The sequence below is a fragment of the Pinus tabuliformis genome, chromosome 7 (genome assembly GCF_031772625.1).
Source record: "Pinus tabuliformis cultivar Carrire ecotype Pingquan chromosome 7, CPIR1, whole genome shotgun sequence".
Taxonomy (NCBI): Eukaryota; Viridiplantae; Streptophyta; class Pinopsida; order Pinales; family Pinaceae; genus Pinus; species Pinus tabuliformis.
Window position 1 is genome coordinate 965,420,677 of NC_142293.1, and position 19,471 is coordinate 965,440,147.

Sequence of the window (19,471 nt, forward strand, 5' to 3'; positions counted from 1 at the left end):
ATCTGGGATTTGACTTTGTTGATGAGGGCACCAGAGGCCTCCGAAAAGTCTGCAAGAATAGATTTAAGGGCTCGAGCTTCTTGAACGGACGGGTGACCGAAACGTAGGTTGTCATCAACGAATTGTTGGTGTGAAAAAGCAGGGACTTGGTGGAAGGCTAGACCTTTGAGATGATGAGAGCGGAGGGCTTCTTTAATGCTATGACAAAAAGGAAGGGTGATATAGGATCCCCTTGGCGGATGCCTCTGGAAGGACGAAAAGTGGGTGAGGGGATTCCATTGATGAGAATAGAGAAGAACGAAGAGGAAATGAGACTACTGATCCATCTAATCCAAGAGGGGGCAAAACCAAAGGCTTGAAGGACTTGTTGCAGATATTCCCAACTGATACTATCAAAAGCCTTAGATAAATTGAGTTTGAGCAACATACCTGGTTTTTTTGTGTGCTTGAAGGAGTGGATTATCTCATGGGTTAGAATTATCCCATCCGTAATCTGCCTTCCTTCAACGTAACCAGTTTGTTCTGAAGAGATGAGAAGTGGAAGTAGGGGCTTCAATCTGGAAGCTATCACTTTGGAGACAATCATGTATATGATGTTGCATAAGGAAATCGGACGGAATTTATCCGGAGTGGATGATTCCTCTTCTTTAGGGATTAAAGCTATGAATGTTGTGTTCAGTCCTGGATACATCCATCTGAGGGTACACGATTCTTCCACCACTTTCCACACCTCCCATTTGACCAGATCCCAAAAGTGATGAAAAAAATTTGAAGTAAAGCCATCGGGTCCCAGAGCTTTTCCTGCTTTGAGTTGATGAACGGAAAATCATTCATAATTAACACACAAAGGAAATTCCAATATTTCATTGGTAAGTGCACACCAAGCCAAGAAATTAATCAATTCTAGTAAGAAGTATGTGTTGATGTTCGAAATAGAAACACTATTCGTCCAACTTTTTTTTAATTCTTGTTTGGCTAGACAAATAAAGTTGGGAACGTAACCCAAAATTTATAGCCTTTTTTATATATTATAACTTTAAGAAATAAATATTCAATATATATACACAGTTAGCATGAGTATGGCTACCATATTAACATGCACATACCAACAATAGCCATTACTAGAAATCACGAAGAGAAAATATATCAAAATGTCTATTATAACATATATTCACAAATACAAAAGACATAAAATACATAGAAACATACTATCACAACAATTATAATCACGTTAACAAGACCTAAACACATATTTACTGCTGGATGTATTCAAGATATAAATTTATCAATGCGAGAGACATTATGTAATGAACAAAAGAGATTGTAATTAAAAATGTGAAGAAAATAAATAACAAAAATAAGACACACTAGGATGGCAAGAGGAGAAAAGGTCATTCTTTGACTATATTTGAAAAATTGTTCAGATATAATGAGCCCAAACTTGAGAGATTATAAATAATATGTGATACATAATTTTCTTTACAAATGAAAATCTTTATAAATCATATGAGTCAAATGCAATTAGTAAAGAACAAAATATAGCCTTGGCCTTGCTGCAACTAAGTCAAATAAGATATTGTGGACGTTGGTAAAAATAATGCAAAAATGCCAATTATCAGTAGTGACAAATAAACAACAGTGATAAATATCATTAAGGACCAAAATAAAGTATACCTTAAATTACAAGACAAAACATTCAAATCTCTATTCGTTGCTACTTTTTAAAATAAGTCTCACAACAAAATTTTGATGAGATTCAAAACATCTAAATCAAGTCAACAAGTTGTCCCAAAATTGAAGAAACCATACTCATTAATACCATACTTTGTGCAAAGATAGTTCCCCATTTTCCTTGTCTGTGATCTTATTTGTAACTGAGCTCAACTTGAGACAGTTATGAAGCCATTATACACTTTTATTTTCACTCAAAGTTGCCAATAAAACTAACTCATGGATTAGTAAGAAGAAAAACAATGAGAATGGTGGATTACTTAACATACAGGTGACAACCATGACTCATTAGGGAGAGAGGACCCACTTCCATATAAGCACAACATCATATTCTCAAAATATTTTTAAAAATATCCACATCATGCATGATAAACACCTTGTACCTCCCATATACACATGCATTGCATTGTGACCAATCATCAAGTGATATATATATATATATATATATATATATATATATATATATATATATATATATATATATCAAAAATATGTACATAAGAACTTATCTCTCTCTCTCTCTCTATATATATATATATATGTGCATAAAAACTTGTCCAAATATGTTTGATCATTAAAATAAAAACATCATCAAAACTACCATCAGAATAACTATTGTTGAAAGTTAATATAAGTCCAAAATTTTATCAATTGTCTTGTAAGTTGAAACTTGTATAAAAAATAAGTTATTTTTTTTTTTTAGGAAAAAGATCTTGTGTTCTAATCACTGGCCTCCTTATAGATGGATCTACAATGTTTTCGTTAGATATAACTTCTTTTACCTTTCCTCCCTCATCAATAGGTGCAATTATAGAAGTATCATCTAAATCAAGGTGTTCAAGATTAGAAATATGATTATCCACATTAGGGTTGCAAAAACTTTCTTGTAGAAGACTAGGACTAAATTGATCAAGAGATTTAGGAGTTGGATTGATAACTAGATATTCAATAGGATTAACAAAATTATTTGAATTTGTAATAGGACTAACATATATTACTAGAGTAACAATAGGCACAACATGTTTAGGGTAATAGCTAGGGCTTGATGTTTTTGATGGGGAAGACTGAGCATGGCTTATTCAAGAGTGAGGGTGATTAAGCATTTGATGTGTAGGACTTGCAATGATTTTTCTCCAGCCTTTGTCTTCTACATGGGAGGGATTAGGAAATGGATTCCATTGGTAATTTAAGCCATTATCCTAGGTATTAGTGACATGATTTTGCATTGGGGAAGAAGAAATTATTATAAAACTAAAGGTTGACATGACACATTAACGGGTCCCAGAAATAAATGCCCAGTAGTCTCCAACTAATAAAATTCTTCTGAATATGCATTAAAATGAACAAAAAAGTGAATCTTCTTATTTCTACCATTTTTGCACACACCATGAGGCCTATTTCCTCTTCCTTATAGCATTCCACCTGATCGATGAGAGTGGAAGCTCATTTATTCAATATGAGCTACAAAATTAGCAACAATTCATGACCCAAAACAAAAATTCAATATTCGAAACATCAACATGTTTCACTTTTCAACTGTTATAATAGACTTGCATTAAAAATAGCCATAAATGAACTATGTTATAGTAAACTGAAAGTCTGTTGAATCATAGACAAAGATAGTGGGAGGGTATGCATGATGGGTTTCAGAGTATAATGAAGACAACCTCATGGAAATTCTTCAAATGACGTATTCACTTTTTGTTTGATCATAGACACCTTCAACTGAATATTTCACTTGCAATTTTTTCTTTTCAATACAAGTTTAGGTCCTTGATACTTGTCATGTTTTGTAGTATTTTGTAAAATAATTTCATTCAAATCGAATGATATTCTTTATATATTACAAGGGAAAGTAAAAATGAATGAATGCATATAAAATTACAAGCCACAATGCCTAGGGTATAATTGGGCTCGAGGGTTTAGGTTTACAAATTGTGATTATGGATGAGATATAGAGGACTCGTAGCAAAAATAAAAAAAAGAATGTATCAATATATTGAGAATATGGGCTGAATCAAAGAAGTATAAGGATCAAAATGTGAATGAAATAATGGTGACTTCATACAAATTTGAGCCCACACTTTACATGAGCGACTATTTGTATACTACAATTGGACTGAGAATTTGAGAAGTACCCACTTTAATGTTCATTTACTAAGCAAATTTTATGAAAAACTTTGTCGGAAATTGGGGCTTTTATCCAATATAACTTAAAATTCAAGTTTTTGAGGCCACCAACAAACTCTTTTCCAGTATATGTTTGTGGGTTGAACAAATTTCGCAAAGTAAAGGACCGAGGAAAATATCTTATGAGTAGAAAGTTGATAATATAATTGGGGACAAGGGAAGGTATATAGTGAAGATAAAGCTACTTATAAGCATTAACAAGCTTGTGAAGAAATCGCTGAAATGAGGATGAGTAAACAGAGAACCAGGTTTAGAAACATAGAGCTCATTCACCCACATTCAAAATACAATCAACCACAAACATAATATCGACTTGCCTTTTCTTGGCACCCTTCAAATTTACACACAACCTTTGAAAAAATCCAAGAGTCGCCCAATAAATATAGCTTAATATTTTTAGCACTTACCACTTTGGATTAATAGTTATCACCATGGGAAAAATCGAGGTAGTGAAGCAAACTTACTCCAACAGAAATGGAGATAATTTCGAAAGGAAGGCCCTTGAACTTCCGGTTTTATTTCAACTACTTCACCATGTGGGCAACGATACCCAAAACCTATGTTCTGTTCCTTGAGTAAACATAAACCCGAATAAACATCAATTGTTGATCAACAAATGACGGTGTCATCCACTGTTACCTTTAACTCACCACCTCCGCATACACCATAATGGGTGTTGATATTACCAATAAAAAAAATCACATTTAAGAAGGATTCCAGAAGTAATCATCATGCTACTTGCGTCATTTCCAACTCACAATTATTAAAATAATTTCATTACCTATTCGTTGCATGAGTTCAATGCACATGGAAGTACTAAATGCCAATCATACACTTACATGCGTTGTTACATCGTGCGTTGTTACATCCTTTACATATTTCCCAAGTTTTGTTGCCAACCATTTTATCACCATTCACAATTAAAAGTAAAACCAAAATTTTCCAAACAACAACTTTAATAATCCATGCTCAAACTAAAATCCATAATACAAAGTTTGAATCATGCAATATATCACCATATTATTATAACTTCGCAAACTTTAAATTATATGAGTTTCATATAATTCATAATTATTGTGAATTAAACACATAAAAACATATACCATGCCATTTAAAACATATACAATAATCATTTCATATGTTTCGCACATATATTCTATTTGCATATGTCATTTCCATCCCATGTTTTGAAGTGAGTGCATAAACTTTTATGGAGTGACAAGAAGTCTTATGTGGTCTCCTCCTTCCTTTGGCCATGGATAGGCGAAATTAAAACAAAGGTTTAGTGTTAATTTTTTAGGCTTGAAAAGCAACCTTAAAGGTGATTTTGTATCTTAATACAAAATACCATATTGATGAAAATTGGTATTAATAACTGGCAACTCTATAGGGAGGGAAATATAGGTGACTATATTTAACATAGGATTTTTAGTTTTAAATAATATCGAACAAAATATAATAGATAAATCCAAAAACCCCTCTTATGCATTTGAAATAATCATAAAACCGATGCATTAATGAACAACGTTTTTAAAAATAAATCTAGAAGTAATCAATTTTTTCATCTTGTTAAGATAAATAGTTCAAATTAATGTTCGAAATCCATTATTAATAATTGGTACTTAACTATAGTAGTGATCATTCTCTTCCTTTGTACAAATTGCAACCAGTAAAACATTATTTTGTTTTGTATATACGTTTTAATATATATATATGTGTGTGTGTGTGTGTGTGGTAATTTAATTGGTAGTTAAATTACGTCATTAAATTGTTAAACCAAGGTTCGTGTACTTGCGAAGTGTATGTGCACTATATATGCTAGGATGTTTACTTTTGATTATGAAGCTAAATTCTAATTTATCAAATTCAAAATGCAAGGAAATCTATGCTAATTCAAGATCAATTATCATCAAAGATACACACATGTTCTGTCCATAAGGCTTGTTAAATCAAAATAACTTTGAAAGTAAACTATTCTAAAAGCAAGAATTGGAAATGACAAAATGGAAACTTTATGTTATTGTCTTGAAGTAAAAACTATTCTATTGACATAATTGAAATTTAATCTATTGAACTAAGTTGAAAACTATTCTATGAGAAGAATTGAAATTACTCTATTGGACTGAATTGAAAAAAAATAATAATCTATTGAACTGAATCAAAAGTTGCTTCAAATCAAACTTAAATCTATTCTAAAGACTTGTCAAATTAAAGAGCATAAAAAGAAACTACAAGCCTTGATAGATTACTTGTGTGTGCAATTGTGATTAGAACCAATTCTGATCATTAACTCTATTTAAATCTGAGACTAAGCAAGAAATATAATTAAAGAAGCTAAGAAATAAAATGTTTTTGGTGTTTTGATTTTAATGAGCACTCAACTCGTGGCAATGAAATCAACAATAAGCATGAAACCGATGACACAACATAAAAGTAATTGCAGAATTAAAATGAAACTAATTGCAAATTAAAATAAATAAAAATGAAATATCTACTCTATATTACAACTCTGAAGGGGGCCCTCCTGTTAATCGAAAGGAAGAACAAGCTCAGACCAAATCAATCAAAAATGCATTCGCACTGAATTTTGGAACATAGTATTTGTATTGCTAAAAGAAAAGTCTTGAATTACAAGTTTGAAGTGCTTCAAAACCTTACTATTCTCTATCTATTTCGACTTACAAATCAAGGTCATATTTATACTATTTCAGGTTTAAAAACTAAAGATAATAATTCCACAAGGTAAGTTTTGGAATTGACGACACAATGTTTGAATTCGATTAAGAAATAGATCTTGCATGATTTTCTCTATCGTAGCAAATCATGCAGATCATCTTCATCTACACATCAATTATTCAAATGTAGGTGCTCACTCATTTGATGTCATCTTTGCCACATTCACTTGTTGTCGAAACCGATTCACTGAAACCCTTGTAGGTAAACAGAGTAGCATTAACTTGTACTTTGACCAAGAAAATTCTCGCTCCTGATGATCTTCCCAATGAGCGCAATAGGTGAATGTCCATGCCTTTTTTTCACCTTGAAAGTCTTTGCATCCTGTCTAACCATGGATTGAGCTGCGGAAATTATAGTTAGCTATGGAAATGTCACAATTCGGTAGCCAAAGTGATATTTTAGTCATTTTCACAAAGAAAATCTAGATTATGGGATACAATTGTCGATACCTTTTACTATGCTTGAGGATGACCCAAATGACCTTATGAGCTGTAAATATATCAAAAACAAGTATAGGATGCATGAAAATAAGGAAAAAGGATCTCAAAAGTGAGGACAATTTGAGGATCCAACATTACCCCACCAAGGAAAATTTTAGGGGCTAATATTTGCAAGTGGGCTAATTTTCCAAGGTTTTTCCAAAAAAAAATTCCCCAATTTCCATATTTTTCTAAAAATGATTCGCCCAAATTTTATAGTATAAAATTATTTTACATTAAAAATTGCCAAAATTGTATAAAGGCTATCTATAAAACTAATAGAAAATTGCATGTTTTTACAAAGATATCAACAAACATTTTCTAATTTACAAGTTGGGGACTAATAAGATTCACCAAGGTTTCTAAACTTGAAGACAATTTTTTATTCTTAAATTTTTCCCTGTCCCCCACATTAAAGATGTTGCATGTCCTCATGCACAAAACTCAAAATTGAAGAAATATCCTTGTTATTGCACTACTTCTAAGGCTTCAAATTAACATATCCATATTACTTGACATCCCTTTTCTTTTAATATTAATGGACCATCTGGGTTTTCTCATGAGAAGTTTTCCTTGCAGCTCTTTGACCTTATTTATGAGTACTTTGTTGTTTGTTTTGAGCTTGTTGTTCTTCTTATACCAGTAACACATTCTTAACAACATAGTGCCATTTTGTGCATTCACCATTTCATTTTATTTTTTAATGTATTTTTTCAATACTTATTATAGATAAATGTCATGTTTGAAAATATGAATGGTATCTTGTTCTCCATGAGAAGTAGTAGTAGTATGGACTTCAGAATTAACTATAGGGACATTATCATATGAAACGTATTCATGAAATTGAGTTATTTCAAGAGGTTTCACCTTCTTTTGCACTCTTTGATCCAAAGTCTCCAAATATTCACAAACTTCTTGTTGGGATGGATCAATTTCGAGAGTTTTTCTCATTGGACTCTGATGGAATGAAGATTATGCTTCTATTCCTATGTTAGCCTCATTTTCCTCTTCAATATTAATAGTCTATGGAGGGTCTTGACGTGCTGGCTCATTTGAATTCTTGGAAATTCATTTGCTTCTTAATGTTTGCTCTGTCTTCACTACCTCCCGAACAACCTTCCTTTTATTTCCTTGTTTCTTCTTGTTTGTTGTCTTTGCTTCTCTTTTTTCTTCCAATTATTTGACATTTTAGTTGGATTTCTTTCTTCTAAGATTTTGTTTCTCATTATTTTGTTTAAAATTTTCCAAAAATTGTTTATGTGGAGCATCATCATTTGTTTCACTTTGTGCAATTTCTATTTGTTTTGGTCCACTAATTGACATACCTTCCCCAACTTCAAGGTTAGGGTTTTGAGATGTCCTTCATTGGATCCCCTTCATTTTTGGTAATTCTGCATCTGAGATCTCTATAAAGTTTTTCTAACCAAAACGTCTTGCCAATTAACACTAGTAGAATTCAAGTGTGATTCAATTAGAATCTTTATCAAACCATGGTGATATAAAGCTCTATTGATATTTCTAGAGTCTTGCTGAATTTCGAAGGCCATTTTATTTAAACTCGACATTAAGTAATAAGGAAAATTCAATTATTTTCCCTCAACAAAATGCATAAGCAACCTTGAATAGTAAGAGAGTAGCATCCTCAACCTACCTTCAGAACTGAGAAATTTTTGGAGTATTTACAATAGGTTCCTCCATTTGGTCTTAAGAGTTATGAATAGAATTCCTTTCTTGAATACCGAAGTATCCATGTGAGGATTGTGCAAGAAGTTCCTCCAATATTCATCCTTAAGTCTCTGAATTTTAAACCAACTTTCTCCAATTCGCGGAAGTCATGTTGCCTCTACTATGAATGATTCATAGATTTTAATCTTTATGTATCCTATGTCAGCCTCTACGCCATCAAATTCTTTGGAAAAGGCTCTCGTGACCTCCACTTCATGACCATTAAACTTTTAAAATAATTGAAGCCACCTAGTCTACTGCAACTAGTCTCTAACTCGTAGAGAAGCAATAAGAAAATTATCTCTAAGTGGTTCAAATCTAACAGTAACACCCATGGTGGTAGAGAAGTTGCACCCTCAAATTTCCTCTTTCTTGACAGGGATAGTTAGAGGTGGATATAGTGATGGAAAATGAGTAAAATATAAAGGTGATTGATTATGAATGAGACTCTTCTTTTACTAATGTCTCCCATGAGTTCATTTGATCCATTTTTGTGGGACCGTTGAGATATTTCAAATCATTTGAACGTGGTGGAAGGAGTTTATCATGATGAAGTGGTGATGACAAGAAGGATCAGATGGTGAGTGCAGTCAAGGTTATAGTACATGATCATAATTCAAAAGTAAAGTGTATCAAAATTATTATGCAAGCCCATAAATCTATTATTTCTTTAATGAAATAAACTTAATATCCTTTGTACATACCTTGTGTTGTAGCCACTTATTTGATTATGCAGATCGATGATGTCTTTTGGATGCTTACTAGTTGAATAATTTTTCTAGGTATGTTACTAGCTATGAAATTTGAATGGAGCTATGGAAATTTGACAATTTTTAGCTACTTTTTTGAATTTCATAATTTTGTTTGAAAACTTTGCTGCTGTTGATGTAGCTGATCCTTGTTGATGTTGATGTCTTCTAAGAATTCTTGGAGAAAAACGAGGTCCCAAAGACACTTATTAAATCTCAAAAATTTTATTAAGGAAAATAAAGGGAATGGAAAAACAAAGAAAATGGGAAAAAGAGATGGAGTTATGAAAATATAAGATGCCAAAAATTCTTGGTTTTCAGTTAAGATTTTCTATATAGACATGCCAACAATGTTGGTTTTCATGTCTATACTTATTATTATTACTATTATTATTATTTTCAATTTAAGGAAATAAATTATAATGTAGTTGGAGCATGAGGAGAAAAATATCCTTTTTCAACCAACTTGAAATTAGAATTGTTTTGCAAATATTTGACAAATTACTCCCTTGTCAAGGGTTTACTATATAACTTTAATATCTTCCCATTAACAAGGAACATGATTATTTCTTCATCAATAGTACTAATTCTAACCATTCCATTATCAAAAAAAATATCTATCTCATAAGGACCAAGCTAGCGAGTCTGAAAATTTTCTTGAAAATCCTTGAATTTAGAATTAAAAAAAGAGCCCAGTCACCTGGCTCGAGTTTTTTAACTTCGATGAATTTTTCATGCCATCTCGATCTCTGCGGTTGGACTATGCTAGTTCCTTGATAACATCTTTTCGGATCTCATCTAGCTCATTCAGTTGTGCTAGTATTTGTTTTTGAGCTTCAGATAGATCAAGGACCAATTTTTTGACTCTTTGAAAGGTGTCCACGTGGAATTCAATTGGAAGAAAAACTTGCTTCCCATAGATAAGCTCATCAGGAGTATGTCGAGTAGCATTTCTCCATGTGGTACAATATGCTCAGAGTGCCTTTGGAAGCTTTTCTACCCAATCCCTTATATGCAAGTGTATATTCTTGGTTAAAATTCCTTCAAGTACCTTATTGGTAGATTCCACTTTCCCATTAGCTTGTGGATGATATGGAGTAGACTTTTGATATTTTATTTTGTATTGATCCATAATTTTCTGCACCAACTTTGATGTGAATTGAGCACCTCGATCTGTCATAATTTCCCTCGGGACACCAAAATAAGTGAAAATATCCTAAAAAATAAATGTAACTACAACATTTTCAGTCGCAAAAGGAAGTGGTTTAGCTTCTTTTCATTTTGTAACATAATCCATACAAACAATAATATACCTTTTCTGTTCAGATGGAGGGTTGATTAGAGCAACATAATATAGAGCCCATTTTTCAAAAGGCTCTATAAGTACCCAAGGTTTCAGAGACATCTCGTCCGATGGAATGGGTTTTCCCATTATTTGAAAACTATCACATATTTTGACATATTCCTTGTCATCTCTAAAAAGATAAGTGTAACCACCTCTCCCACATTTACCCAATTTCACAAGCCTACTAGGGAAAACATGAGATGTGTGTCACTATGACATTACTTGACCTCCCAGTTCCAATTAAGGATGTGGGGCCTATAAAGTTACCAAAAAATGACATCCTAGGGGACTACAGATTGCCCAGGAGCTGAGAAAACACCCCAAGTGGTCAATCCATGAGTTGGAACCTTGTTTCACTGAACTAGACCCACAACTGCACTCTTGACACTGCTTCCATGTGGTTATGAGGCTATAACCGCACTCACAGGCTTGCCCTAATGTGGTTATGGCCTAAACTCTTCAGTTTTGAGCATGTAGTCCTACGATTTGTGCCACCATTTCAGGCTAGCTTCTAGACCACTTCCCAAAATTACCTGAACAATGAAAGGTACTGATGATGATAGTAAATCAAAACTCAAGCAAGAACATGACCCAAATATGCCTAATACATAACATGCATTTCTTCAAACATATGGAAAACATGTAAGCTACAAGTCATGAATGCATATCTGATCATAAAATAAGAGTCTTTACCTGAGAACCACCGAGAAGGCTATAAGCCCTCTCTAGCTAGCTGCAATAACACTTATTAGTCCATATATTCATCAACCTGTTAGAGTCGGTCTAGTATCCCTCCATCAGAGATCAAAGCTCTTTGCATTTCATGATTAGGTGTCCCATCAGTTTGATCAGCTGCATTTCGTTAGGCATGCCATAACTCTGATGGAATGGTTTTGTGTCATTTATTCCCCTTGTGTTTGGCACTGCTGGTTCAGGTCTGTTTAAGTAAATAAAGTCTTCAAAGGTCATTCATCATCATGTTTTAAATTTCGAGGTTTTAGGTCTAGGGTTGAGTCAATTTTGTCTTGAGAAGTCTTAAAAGACCAGCACGCCAGAGGGATGTCCTTCATAGATCATCATTTAAATAATTCTCATCATTATACAGCTGAATAAGGACTTCTCTTCAAAACTCTATTTTGAAGATAAGTCACATCTCATTTTTGTAAAAAAATTGTCAAAATTTCAAGTTCTCCAAATGTTGCAACGCAGCCTTGGTCTCCTTTGCCAAAGCATATCAGAGCCATCCCTGCAAAAATTATCAGAAGAAATCATTATTTCAACCAATTTTTCTTAAAAAGGGAAACCAAAAGTCAGAGCCTATTAATTTGAAAAAGTGTCAACACCCAAACATTACAAAATGGGTTTTGGTCAAGTAAAAATTAAAGGGGAGCCTATATAAAGACATTCCTCTTCATAAACAACCCATTCACCTCTCAAGAGCAAAGTGCATCCCTGCTAAGGCGATTTTACAAGTTATTGAGCAAATCGGGCTAGTTTCAGGGGCGCGCTACGCATCAGCTGAGGCGCGCTACGCACCCAGGGCGCGCTACGCATCAGCTGAGGCGCGCTACGCACCCAGGGCGCGCTACGCATCAGCACGATTTTTCCTGTGTTAATTTGTTCGTGCGCTACGCACCAGAGGCGCGCTACGCGTTGGGCAAGGCGCGCTACGCGTTGGGTTTTTCGCCCAGAAACTTGCCAGCAAGCATTCAAATCCTTTCTTAACTCAAGCAAACTACAGGTAGGCTTCATTTCCATGGCTGGTTTTGGTTTTGCAAGATTAATGTGAAAGAATTATGATAAATATGCCATGAAAATTAAATGTAAAAACCCTAAGTTGCTGTGTGGATTTAAAGGCCTAGTTTGCTAGGGTTTCAAAGTTATATGCTGCCCAAGGTTTTCCCATTTTAGTGCTTCTTTTCCCCCCCATATTCACCAGCATTTCCCTTAAAATTCCCCATAAAATTCTACACTATCCCTCCACAAAATCCCAAACCCTACTTCACCCCAAACCCTACAATATCATAATTTCTATGCCCTTTCCCTTCCCTAAATTCCTTGTTTATTTTCATTGCCCCTAATTCCCTCATGTTTCCCTTTCCCTAACAATTCCCTTGTATTTATGTCCCCTTGGTAACAACATTTTGGAAAGGGAAAAAGTCAAACAACAGTCAATTGTGTGCACAGTCAGCATATACATTTCAGCCATCTTGTCTTCAAAACTATGTCAGAAACCGAATCAGCTTATGAGCAGAGTTATGACAGTGATTCAACACCAGAAATAGAGGTGCCAAGGAGGTATCACAAGGGTGGCAAAGGTGGTCGGCATGTCAGGGAGGAGCCCACTTTTTTGGCTCATTTGCAAGCTTGTCCACTTGCAATGAACTCTTTTCAGTACCAATCATGTTTTGAATATTGTGAGCGGATCTCACAAATCCAACATCACCGAGAACTAGTTCACTTATTTGTCCTACATTTGCAGAATGGTCATGTAAACCTTGCTGGAGTGGATTTCACCTTGTCACCTGAGATTATTGCTCAGGCCACCGGGATACCAAATGTAGGGGAGGAGTGGAATAAGCGCCAGCAGTTAAACAGATTTCACTATGAGCCATATATTCTGTCAATTTTTGTTTGTTTATCGAAGTGCCTATACTGCGAAATCTGCACATCTAGGTTAAGTTTCGAATCTTGGTTTTGTTTTCTTAAATTGATGCCTATGGGTTTCCCTATGACAGTAAAAAGGTCGGTTCTAGAAAGGAATTTAGAAAAATGCAGGTTTACATCTTATCCATATGAGGTTATCAATGATCCTCGTTGATGTTTTGGCTCTTTACCACAAACTGATGGCGGTTGTACCCCATTCCATATTTTTATTAAAAAATTTCAAGGGGACTCCCATCTTTTTTTTTTTTATCTTTTTTGGATAAAAGCCACATATCTCGTTTTTTTTCTAAAACAGAGTATCAAGTATAAATCAGGCCTTCAGGTTGAGCAACAATGCCTCTTCTTTGGAGGAAGGTCACTCCAGGAGCCGGAATAGTCTCCTACAAGGATGCAATAAAGGAAAGGCCCCAATTTCTATGGCTCAAGGGAAGGTTAATATACCCATAGATCTAATCCAAATGACTTAACGCCCCTACATTATGGATATTTGGAGAAGTCCCTAAAAATGGAGATAAAATATCTCAAGGTAACGTTTGTTTTTTCATATTTGTAGTCAAAGACTATCATTTGTAGATTTAATGGATTTTTTCCAAAGCATGAGGCACTATTTGAATGGGTCTTCACCTCATCAATGAAATAATTTCAATCTCAAAAATATAAGGATTTTGTCCAAAACATTGGGCCATAGTTTTGGGGGCGAGCCAATTTATCTATCTCTCCATGGTTCCCAGATTTTGATGCTTCAACTATGGTGGTCAAAACCATGCATATGTGGGTAAGGTTACCAAACCTTCCACTTCCTTTTTGGCGTCACAAATTTCTTGAAGATATAGTAAATAAATTGGGCATATTTAAAAAATGGATATGGAGAGAACAAAAAATGGCATCTTTACTTTTGCCAGAATCTGTGTGGATATAAGCTTAAGTAAGGGACTACTAGATCACATAGCATTGAAACATGAAGAAGTCTTAAACTATAATAACATGACAGTTAGATGTCAAGTATGTTTTCAAAGTAGTCACTTGTAGAATACATGTCCTCTCGCAAAAAAGGCTCCAAAAAAGAAAAAATGGCAATTTAGTGGGCCAAAAGGATGGCATTTTACAGAGCCTATGAAGAGGAAGAAACCATTGAGATACAAAAAGTTAAAAACTTGAAGGAGGTTAATGAGCTACTCATTGTAGAGGTGGATGATGTCGTTACCACTCCTATACAAAAAAATTAGAGAATCACCTATAGTTCCATATCAACAGATAAAAGGGACATACACAGTGAATGGTTTTTCAAGTTCCAAAAGTGCACATGATTCTAAAAGCTCTGATTTGGAAAAAAAAAACTCTTGAGCCATCAAGATTTACCTTGGATTTTGTCCCAATTGGTGCCAGTCATGGGGGATGGAAAAAAGTACAAAAGAAGAAAGGAAATAAGGGGAAGTTAAATGAGTGTTATAACTCTTGATTTTCCACTTTGTACTATATTTAATTTTGTTTTCCCTTTTTTTTGACTTTTTTTGTTCAAGCCATATATGTTTTTTTTTGGAATTCTTTGCATATGCTTGCCATATGGATTTAGGAAGATCCACTGAATGCACACTTTTGTGTATATACAAAATGTATTTTCTTTCTATATATGAGTGGAAGTATGAGTTTATTTTCTCCAAAAAAAATAAAAATAAAAATATATTACTAAGGAAAGTAATGGGGAAGGTAAATTTGAAGCTCAAATCAAAAAGATTTTTCATAATGTTTTTTGCAAATATTTAATATTGTGAGCATGTATTTGCAGAAGGACACTACTTTTTCAACTCAATATGGATTCACCTCATATATTGAATTGAATGACACAAGCTACAAATGGAGGATTTCATAAAATAACCCATCTAGATCAGAATCTATTGCCTTCCTCAAGAATACTGGGAAGAAACCCTCATATGCATTAACAACATTCTAGGCACCTTTTTTAATAGCATGTAAGTTTCATAAAGGTAGGTATACGTCTCTTGTGTCCATATTTCTATTTACATAAATGTATCAAGTGCTTTTATGGACTCTTATGCATTATATTGTAAGACATTGAATGGATTGGAACATTATACCAAGAACATATCCCCTTTTGATGCCATCAATTCCATTAACATGGTCACCTGTTAGAGGACTACCCACTTACCAACCAAGTAACAACCAAAAAATCTAAAGGAGAAGTAGAAAAAGAAGGGTTTACCAAAGTCTTAAGAAAGCGAAAAGGAGTATGGAAAACACATGAAGACTTGAATCACAAAGATCACAAAGGAGAGAACAATTATTTGGTACCCACATTATAGGTATAGGAGGATGTCAATCCTCAAGTTTAAACCAAAGGGAAGTAGCAACAATGTCAATGAAGGAAATGATAGCAAGGCGAGAAAATCAACAAATTGGGTGGAAAATACGAAAAACCAAAAACAAAGAAGGAAGAAATAAAATAGGGGAAATGAATGACTTAGTTATGGATGTAGGGGAAGTTAATCTAATAGAATTGGAAAAAGATGACATTTACTAGAATGTAGACAAAAATATGGAAGTGGAAGACTTACTATCCCTATTGGAAAAGTATGGCAAGGACCACTTAAACAACCCAATTTCACAAGAGAAGATATACCAGCTCCAAAAGTAATTATTGAAAGGAATGTTGGAAGTAGGAACAATCAATCAAAGTCAAGGGCATTCAAAGAGTATAGGATTTTGAAGAATCGCTCTAAAAGGTCAAAAAAACTAGTGGAGGAAGAAATGAAGGAGGAAGAAAACCTACAAAATAAAAAAAGGCGGAAGGGGATCAACTATTTGATAGTTCTTGGCTACCCAAGCCTTTCTTTAAAATGAAATTTCTCACATGTAATATTTGAGGATTCATTGCAAAAGAAAGCAAATTATGCTAGAGAATAGGGTAATCCTTAAAACACCCACTATTACATTTATGCATGAAAAAATGTGACATGGATAAATTAAACATAATTGCCAAAAGAATTTGGAGAGGTTATGAGATAACCATAATTGATACAAGAGGATTTTTGAGAGGGAAGAAAATATTGTGGCATCCATGTCAAGTGCTCATTTAGATTATCATAAAAACAAACATAACCATTTTGAGAAACTTCTAAGAAGTAAGGGTGTAGTAGAAAGTGTCCATGGCCTCAATACCTCAGTATGAAGTTGTAATTTATTAATACTCTTCATGCAATTGAAGTGATATCATCTATGGATCATAGGAGGTGACATAAAATTAATATTCTAGCTTGTTAAAAAGAAAGGAGGATTTAGAAATTTAGAGGAAAATAGTAACAAATTTAGCTACCTCATTAGGGAGCTCCAGTTAGTTTATATCAATATTCAGAATGCTTATCATACATGAAACAATCACAAAGGAGGCACCCATCAAATAACAATGTGGCTAGATCATTTTCTGGTAGCTAAAACTCTCCTCAAGAAGATAAGAATAGTGGAGGTGGAAATATTTTCATGTACAAGGTTGGCCAACTGACCTATTAGGATAAAATGGGATGGATTTAGTACCCCATAATTAAAACCCTCTCTGATCTAAAATCTAAAACAATAACAACATTGCTTTTTATTTTTGTTTTAGCTTAGCAAGCATAGAAACACAATCATCAATTTTTAGACTAGGAAATCCATTTGAGGGTGATGTATTTGTTTGGCCCTAGCTACACCAAAAATCTTAAATCTCTAAAAAGAATAGAGAGTATCTATTTTAGTCCTACTGTTTAACATGGAAATTTAACCATAACATTGTATATAAGCAATACTCTAATATCATGGTTGTTCCCTTGTTCACACTTGACATGACTCTCTACATTAGGAGCTTTGGCCTTCACTATCATAGCTCATTTGAGTAAGTTAATGTTGGGTAGTGTATTCTTCTTAACACAAATAGTACAATAGAGTAACTTTCATGAACTTGCACAAACATCTATCTTAAACCAAACACTATTATAGCTAAGCTAATTATATCTAATGAAACTTATCTAGTCAAATTTATTAGTGAAAAAGTTGCGAATTGAATAAAACAAATGCAATAGCAAGTATCAGTGCTCTAAATGATACTCAATATGTTTCTATCTATCCATTATTTATATTTATTTCTTTATGCATGCCTTATATGATGCTTTTTTCAATCTAAACCACCTAAAGTATTGTGATAAGTTTCAACTATAACTGAAGTGATCATACAATGCTCCGAACTTTAGGAATAACTAGTTCCAATAACATTCCAATGTTCTCGTTAAAAAGCATTATGCAAAATGCCCCTCAAAGAACACTGATCCTACATGTTGGCTAGTCAACCTTTATTCATTTACTAAATAACATTATAACAAAACAAAAATTATAACCTTTTTCTAATAACATAGTTTAAATAAAATCCTTTCCTAACAACTACCTTTAACTTTGCTTCTATTGAAAATTAGTTTCTCCACATTGCTTCTAGAAGCTTTAGCACGTGCATATTTGACACAAATTGTATGCATCTCCAAATTCAAAGCATCTTGAAAATGATATATATATATATATATATATATATATATATATATATATATATATATATATATATATCATGTTCATGTCACTATTTGAACTTTCCTCCACTACATGTAGGCAAGCATGTGCTTGTAGGATCATTTGTTTATTTTAGATCAACTAGCTCAATGGGCTCATTTTTAGTCAAACAAAGCATACTCTTATGAGTGCGCAATTTCAAAAATATAACTCAAACATCACTTCCACATTATGCAATCCACTTCAAAATGACATCAATTAAGCAGTGGTTAAACTTCGTCATTTCTTTAAAGAACCATTCTAGCATACAAGAATTATAAAAGTCATAAAAGTAAATTATGGTAAAAAAGAAAGCATTAAAACATGGAGGAAAAAAAATAAAAAATAACAGAAGTATAAATTTAAATATTTTTGAAAACATTAATTTCAATTTTTTTTACAATCTTCTCTTATATTATGTTTTTTTCCCATTCTCTTAAATTTTTAAAATAATTATAAAAACTTTTTATTATATTTTTAATTATATACTTTACTGCATATCATTATATTATTTTATTTTATTTGTACTAAATATGCAACATTATCTTCCTGTTATTTTTCCTAATCTTTTCTCGCAAAACGCGTTCTACTTACGTTCTTTAATACACCTTGCTATGGTGATGGGTCTCAAACACAATGGTCTGGGTACTTCTTTTGTAGATTTCTTTATGAATATTGTGAATGTAACCATTTCCAAAAATGATTTTTTTTTGTTTTTTAAATAAAAAATAATGATGGTGTAATTTTGGACTTTCCCAATTAAATCTTTCCATTAGTTGGATTGCAAATAATTGTGAAGATTTGTTTTTAATAATAAAAGATCAATAATTTTGTAATTTTGAGCCTTTTCACTAAAATCTTTATACAAGTTAGATTGCAAATAATTGTGAAATTTTGTTTTTAATAATAAAAAATTAACGGTTTTGTAATTTTGAACTTTCTTAATCAAATCTTTCTATACATAATTGTGAAAATTTAAATACAAATATATATGCCATCACGTGATTTTCAAAGCTATCCTAAGTAACATGCTTGCGTGTCTTATGTTGTTTTCTGAAGTGTTAGAAGCTTATTCATAACCTCTGGGATTGTAAGTTCACAATATTGTTTCACCTAAATCAAGAATTAAAAAGTATTCTTGTTATGGTTTTATTTTTATTTAGATAAATAATTAAAAAATATTTTTATTTTAATTATATATTTAAAAATTTTAAGTAATAGGAAATAAAGTTATTATCATTATTATTATTATTTATTTATTT